Source organism: Callospermophilus lateralis, chromosome 10, assembly GCF_048772815.1.
Source record: "Callospermophilus lateralis isolate mCalLat2 chromosome 10, mCalLat2.hap1, whole genome shotgun sequence".
Taxonomy (NCBI): domain Eukaryota; kingdom Metazoa; phylum Chordata; class Mammalia; order Rodentia; family Sciuridae; genus Callospermophilus; species Callospermophilus lateralis.
Window position 1 is genome coordinate 1,949,756 of NC_135314.1, and position 7,913 is coordinate 1,957,668.

Below are 7,913 nucleotides of genomic sequence, written 5' to 3' on the forward strand. Positions count from 1 at the left end.
ATGATGGGGCCTCCCCCACCCTACCGTGCACCTCCAGTGAAGACCCACAGGCTCTGTCCTTGGGGACGGTGGGTCAAGGGTGTGTGGGGTGCAGAGCCCGCACACAGCAGGCTCCTGGTCTGATGGGTGGCAACAAGCCGCCCACTTTACAGAGGTCCACAGGGGTACGGGCTCGGGGGCGACCCCAGGTTGGTAGAGGGCAGAGGTGGGGGCAGCCTGGTGGGGCAGGGAGGGAGGCCGGGGAGGCGTGATGTGGTGGGGGGTCACCTATGGAGAAGGATGACATCAGAGGACAGGGCAGCAGCTGGATCCCGCAGATGTGGGCAGGTACACTGGGCTGGCCCTCCCCCCACTGGGTACCCTGGTCCTGTGGTGCTGGGCAGCCGGTGCCCACCTCCTGGCCACTCTGCAGCAGGGCCAGCCCTCTGCTGTGCTGTTGGGGAGCAGCTGTGTCCCAGGGTCCTGAGGAGGTGGACCCCCACTCAGGCCATGAGGGTCCTGGACGGCATCACGGAAAGGAATCTCAGGACAGGGGAAGGTGAGGCCAGGCTGACCTCCCTGAGAGAGGGAGCTCGCTGGGGGGGTGCAGTGTGGGCGTCGGCAGCGGAGCGGCGCGGTCAGATCAGCATGGCAGACAGAGGCCGAGGGGTGCTTCCAGCCCGCCCCTGGGCTGCGACGGGCAGGCTGTCCACAGGCTGACTTCCTCCTTGCGGATGTGTTCTGCTCTGCGCACACCGTCCCTCTGTGCTCCTGGGCGTGAGGCCTCGTGGTTGACTCAGTTGCTGTGTGTGACTGAGCGTGTGCGCGTGCCTGGAGGTCTGGGTTGGCGTGTGGCCCCTCTTGGTGGCCCCACAAGCCTCCTCTCCACCCGTCCTGAAGTCCATCCTCCTTCGGTGCAGCCCTGGGGCCTGCAGCACCTCCTCAGTGGGCAGTGGGCAGTGTCTTGACACTGGCCCATCCCCCGTGGCCCAGGCTGGAGCCCCTGCCCTCTGCTGGGGCACTCACATGGCCTCAGGTGGTCTCAGGGCTCAGCAGAGTCTGACTGGGGTCGGCCATGGCCCCCGGGGCTGGGCATTCTCTCGGGCCTGGGCTGTAGCGGATTGGGACCTCTGACCCAGGGATTTTCAGGACACCCATGTATGCTCCTTCTTCCCCAGCATCTGCAAGGCATGCAGGAAGCCCCAGATGCTGGGAACGCTGGGGCTTATTTTCCAGAGAAGCACATTCCAAGTCTGCACTCTTGACTGTGGCTGAGGGGTCAAGCCCTGTGTCCATGGCTCCCAGCGAAGCAAACAGAAGCAATCCCTCCCCTCGGCACGGGATGCCCACCTGGCCAGCACTCGCCAGCCGAGGTCCTGAGGGCTTTGGCCATCCATCTCTAAGCATTCATTAGGCACCTACTACATGCTCCACAGGGAGACCTAGAGCAGATATCATCCCTCTGGTTCAGAGAAGCCGCTGGGTCCCATGATGAGCTGAAGAGCCCCTGCTACCTACCCAGCACCCACAGCTCCCACGGCCCCACGGCCTCCACGGCCCCCATGGCCCCTGACCCCCACAGCCCCCGGCTCCCATGGCCCCATGGCACCCAAGGCCCTCTCAGCCCCCACAGCCACGGTCCCCACGGCCCCCATGTTCCCCCTCAGCCCCCACAGCCCCCACGGCCCCCATGTTCCCCCTCAGCCCCCACAGCCCCCATGGCCCCCAAGGCCCCCTCAGCCCCCACAGCCACGGCCCCCACGGCCCCCATGGCCCCCCTCAGCCCCCTCAGCCCCCACGGCCACAGCCCCCACAGCCCCCATGTTCCCCCTCAGCCCCCTCAGCCCCCACGGCCACAGCCCCTACAGCCCCCATGTTCCCCCTCAGCCCCCTCAGACCCCACGGCCACGGCCCCCACAGCCCCCATGTTCCCCCACAGCTCCCACGGCCCCCTCAGCTCCCACGGCCACGGCCCCCACGGCCCCCTATCCCCCCTCAGCCCCCCCTTGCGCTGGGTCATGCTGGATTCAATGCAGATGTGCAGGGGCAGGAGGGCCTGGGAGCAGACCGTGCCTACACCCAGGGGAGCGGGCTATTAGTCACCCTGGTGGAGAGGGGAGGAGGGAGGGCAGGGCAGCCCAGCTGGAGGCGGCCAGGGATCCAGGGTGGAGCGCAGTGAGGACTTCCAGCCCTGGCAGCTGGACAGCCGTGTCTGTGCCGGCCAATGCACAGAGGCACTGGGAGCGCTCCTCGCGACACCCCTACCTGACGTTTCCTGCGGCCTGGAGCCCACACTGTGTTCTGGCCTCCTGTGCTGGCCGCACAGATGGTTGTGTCCAGCTTGGCCAGAGGGCAAAGGGGCTGGTGGGAGGCCAAGGGACAGGGACACTCTGGGTTCTGGCACAACCCCCCCCCCCACGGCCTGGGGTCTGTTCTCCAGACCCCTGCTCTGTCAGGCTCTGCAGGTGGCTGCAGAGGTGACCGTCCTGGCCTGGCTCAGGCGGCTGTCACAAAGCATGGCGACGTGGGTGGTTCTGTACAGAGCTAGGGTCTCCCACACACTGAGGCAGCTCAAGGACCGTCCCCTGCCCCGCCTCAAGCCCTGCGTCTTGTGACCAAGTCAGAAAGATGTCAGGCTTGTCACTCAGAGTAACGGGCATGAGTTTATCAAAGGGGCAGAAAAAGGGAGCGGGGACACTCTCAAGGGAGGGGGGGCCTCTCAGAGAGGAGAGGGACAGCGTGCCCCTCCTGCCCTCCAGTTTTATTGGGGCAGTCCAGAGAAGTTTCCAGAGAGTCCCACCCAGGTCCACCTCTTGACTGTTGACTGACAGCAGGTGACATCGGACTTTCAAGTCCCCACTGCCTTGGCAGCTCTAGTCACCTTGTCTCACACTGACCAGTAGTGACCGGATCTCCTTTCTGGGGCGGGGTACTGAGGATTGAACCCAGGGCACTCAGCTGCAACCCAGCCCTATTCTGTATTTTATTTAGAGACAGGGTCTCACTGAGTTGCTAAGTGCCTCACTTTTGCTGAGGCTGGGTCTGAATTTGTGATCCTCCTACCTCAGCCTCCTGAGCCACTGGGATTACAGGCATGCGCCCCTGTTCCTGGCTCTAATTGGATTCTTAAATCATTACAGATTTTATGGTGAGGAAGAATCATCCTTAATATCCTGAGTTCCTAGATCTGGTCACAAAAGCCCTTCAGGGTAGGCTTAGCGACATGATTCTGCGCCTGCATTTCTCCAGCAGATAACAGTGTGCTGGGGACCGTGTCTCCTCAACGGGTCCCCTCCAGCCAGGCAGGGCTGCAGGTAAGTGCTTCTGACAAAGAAGGCTCGGTCAGCACGCGGGCCACTCATAGAATGAGTCCCTCCCTCCTGCCCCCACCCTGGCACCTGTCCCCTCGCCGTTCAACACCAGCAACTGTTTCTCGTGGTTCTGGACTGGACGTCCGAGGTCGAGGTGCCAGCGGGTCCGTGTCTGGGAGGACTGTGGATGGCCGCTTTCTCCTTGTGCCTTGACGCAGCAGAGAGAGGACAGCTCTGGGTCTCCATCAGGATTCCACCTCGTGACCTCGTCAACACCAGCCCCTGGGGCGTAGATGCCCGTATGTGAACTGGGGACGCAGACATTCAGTCTATAGTGGCGGGTTCTGATTCTGAGTTGAAGGAACACGTGCTGCGAGGCCACCCATGTTCTAGAATTGAGGCCTCTCCTGCACCCCAGCATTGTGTCCCTAAGTCTCAGGGGATCCTCGTGGTGGTTCCAGAGAGCAGGCCACCTGTGAGTGCCTGGGGACATGAGGCAGCCGGGGCGAGAGGGAAACTATGGACCCTGGAAGAAACAGGCAGGTCATGGGTGGACAGTGCTGGCCGTAGCGCCCTGCTGCTCCCGGCTCCGGAGGAGAGGCTGCCCCACCCCGCAGCACAGGCCCAGGACAGAGCTGGAGACTCAAGTGCAGCCACCATCCAAGCTCAGTGGACAGGGGGAGGTAGGGACAAGGGCGTCTGACAGAGAGGACAGGAGGCCCGACAGGCAGAGGCTGGGTGTGTGGCCAGCGGGACCCCAGCCAGAGAACCCAGGCAGGACGCGGCAGAGCGCTGTGGTTTGGGGGGCTTGGGTGTCCCCCATGGCACCCTGCTGAGATTCAGTCACCACCGTGAGGTGCCAGGAGGATGGAAAGGCCACCCGCTGTTGAGCGTGGGGCCTTTGGAGGGATCAGGATTAGACAAGGCCACAGGCTGGGGCCCCTATGACTGGGTCCTGGTGGCTTTATACAATAGGAGGGAGACCAGAGGACACACACACACACTCTCACACACACACACACTCACATGACACGGGATTCTCTGTGCTGCCTCAGGACTCTGCCAACAGGAAAGCCATCACCAGAGGCAACCCCTTGACCTTGGACCTCCAGAACCATGAGCCAAAATAAACCATTTTATAAAACAGCCTGCCTCGGTGGTTTTGTTATAGTAACACCAGGCTGCCTGACACCAAAGAAATAACCAGAGAACCGAACTTTCTGAATTGAAGGGATGTGGATTTTCAGGCCAAAAGGTCCAGTTGAAAAGGAGCCACAACCATGAATAGTAAAAATGAATTGAAATAGTGTGAATTTCAGAACATGAAAGGGAAAAAAGGGAGACTCTTAAATATTTCTGAGGAACATCTCCCTCATCCCTGAAAACGAAGTTGTCATCGGGCTCCCCCCCACGGGCAGGGGGAGCTGCTGGAGCGGGTGGGCAGCCCCAGCCCTGCCCTCAGAAGGTTTTCTGCTGAGGATTTCATCCCCAGCCAAACTGTCCACCAGGCCTGGAAGTGGGTGGCAGGTCTTCAGGCTCCCGGGGACTGGGAGGCATGCCTCGTGCCTCCTCCAGGACATGCTTCAGCAAAATGAGGAGGACCCCGAGGAGCTGAGCGGGGTGGGGCCCCAGCAGGCTCTCCAGCTCTCAGGACCAGGGGAGAAAGTCTGGTGGCCCCCTTCGCCGCTGCAGAGAGCCAGCAGTCCAGAGGACAGCGGGAGGGCTCTGGAGAGGGAACCCTCCATGAGTGAGAAGACATGTTGGGGTGGAGTTGTGCCCCGGAGATCAGCTGAGGTCACAAATGCCGTGCCTGAGGCTGACTCCCTGGGAGGTGGAGTCTTGCGAACGCCATCAACCTAGGCGCCGTCACAGGATCAGGGTGGCCCTGGTCCAACACAACTGGCGTCCTCAGAAGAGGAGAAGACAGCCACAGGAGAAGGGCCCCATGACCCCAGGCTCCTGGGCAGAAGGGGGCTGTCAGTGGCTCTGAGGGTCTCTGGCTCCTCAGCCCCTCAGGATGGTGCCGAGTGCCCCATCAGGCCCAGGGACAATCCGTGGGCGCTGCTCTGCCTGGGCCTGGGAAACTTCCCGCCCGACACCATGTGGGAGATGTCCATCTTTTGTTCCGGGCCATCGGGGATCAACTTTGTTTTGCTGTGAGATGCAGCAAGAATGGTAACAATGACCCCAACCACCGCTGACATTCAGTCTATAGTGGCGCTTCCAAGGGGCTTGCACTGAGAAGGAGCGAACCCAGAGCAGTGTGCTCAGCTCCACCCAGGCCTGCGGCCGCCCCCTGACTCCTGCAGCTGAGAGGCCTGAGGGGCATGGGGAGGCTGTGTGCCTTGTCCTTGGATAGGACGTGGCGGGGACTGTGACACCCAGGTGCTTCTCGGGGCTCCCTCCACCTGCACACACACGTCCTGCAAGACTTTGGTTCCCTTTGCCGGGACTCCACAAGCCCCGGTGATGTGGCGGGAGGCGCCCGGGCCTGCTCCCTGCCTGGTCTCAGGCCCTTCCCGGGGCAGCCATCACCATGGGGAAGCAGAGGCCGCAGTGCTTGGCCGGGAGGGGTTCGCTCCACAGCTGCCAGGAAAGCAGAGCCGTGTCGAAACCTCCTCCGCAGGGACCAGAGAGGGCTCTTGCCCTCTCAAGTGGCCAAATAAATATGGGCTTCAAAGCCCTGGCTGGGGGCCATGGCATCTGTCAGGATGTGTTTTGCAAGCTGTGGTTTAGTACACAACTTGAATCATCAATCACTCTGGCTCTTATTTAGCTTTCTTTAAACGTGGGCTTTTAAGAGGCCTGAGAGAAGACGACCCCTCCAAGGCACACCCCAGGGACAGCCTCCCTCCACTTGGGCTCAGTCGTCCATTCAGCCAAAGCGGATTAATCCACTGCTGAGGTCAGGGCCTCGTGATCCAATCACTACTCCCCCCGTCCCCAGCACACATGAGACTCTGGGGGACATTCCAGATACAGCCCAGCACATTCCATCCCTGGCCCCAGAGTCTCCTGACAATCGCACAGTGCACAGTGTGTCTAGTCCATCCACATCCCGTCCATCTAGCCCACCCCGCAGTCTCAACAGTTCCTCCACTGCTCAAATACCCAAGTCCAAGGTCTCCTCCGAGACTCAAGGCCAACTTCTGGCTGTGAGCCCTAGAATCCAAAGCAAGTTACTTAGATACAACATAAAACGGCACACAGAACATTCCCACTCCAAAAGGAAGGAATAGAGGCAGGTCAGAAAGGGCGGGGTCAAGACACACCGAAACTCAGCAGGCAAACACTGAGTCCTGTGGCTGCACGTTCGGCTCCACGGCCCTTGGAGGTGGAGTGTGGGGCCCACGGGGCTGGGGAAGCCCTGCCTGTGCGGCTCTCTTGTGCTGGCTCTGCTCACTGCCTGGCTCTCCTCTGCAAACAGTCGGCCTTCCCGCACTCCCAACTTCTTGGCTTCTCCATCTCAGCCTCAGTTTTCAGCTTCACACATCACGCTGTCGGGGACTGCCAGCGAGGACCCTGAAACACGGTGTCTGCCCCGCAGACCTTCCTTCAAAATCTCAGTGGAAGCCTTCGTGGCCCCCAAACTCCAGCGTCTGGCAGGACCAGACCACATGGGCGATGCCAAGGTCTGTCACCAGCTCGAGCAGCAGCCAGGGGCCCTGGGCAGTGCCTGGGGAGATGACCTCCTGGCAGCACTGGTGCGCTCCTCTCCGAGAGAGCCTTTCAAACCAGTGGACCCTTTTCTACCTTGGAGCAAGTGGGTGTGGCCTTGATGTTTGAGTTGCCCTCTGGGCCACTTTCCCACTGTCCCTGTGCCACCTTCTCGGCTTCTCTTGACTCTCCTGAGCACCTGCATCCTCCTTGGCCCCAACTTTGGATGCTTTTCTGGCCAAACAGCTGATTTTTAAGCCTTTCCCCTCTGTTTTCTGCTTCCAGTTCTCATAGTGAACCTGGCCCAAAGCTGCCCACATTGTCTACGCCAACATCTCAATGGGTGCTGCCTTGAAATCTCCCCCACTGATGTGTCCATCACCTTAAATCCACCCTCACAGAAAGTCTCAGAACAAAATGGAGAGAAGTCATTTTCCAGAATGTAACAAACGGCCTCTGGTCCAGTTCCCAGCAGAGACCTCATCCGTTCTGAAGGTCCCTGAGCACAGTCTTACGGCCTGCGTTCCCACTGGCATTCTGGATTCTGGGATCCCGTCACAATCGCCCACTAAGTTCTCCCTACATTGGAAGGAGAATCTCCAGCCTGCATCTCCGACTTTTCCAAACTCCTCCTACAAACCAGTTCCAAAGGCTTCAACCACAGCGCCAGGGGTTCACACGGTCACAACAATGATCCCACTTCTGGAACCAATTTTCTGTATCAGTCAACACTGGGTCACTGTGACCAAGACACTTGATGGAAACAACTTAGAGGAGGGAAGATTGATTATGGTTCATGACTTCAGAGTTTTGGTCAGATGACTCCATTGCTTTGAACCTGAGGTGAGGCAGAAGGTCCGAGTGAAGAGCAGCCGGGAAGGAGAGAAGTGGGGGAGGGCGGAGAAGACGGGACTTCCTAGGGCTTCCCAAGGCTGACTTCTCCAACTAGGCCCCAGCTCCAGGTCC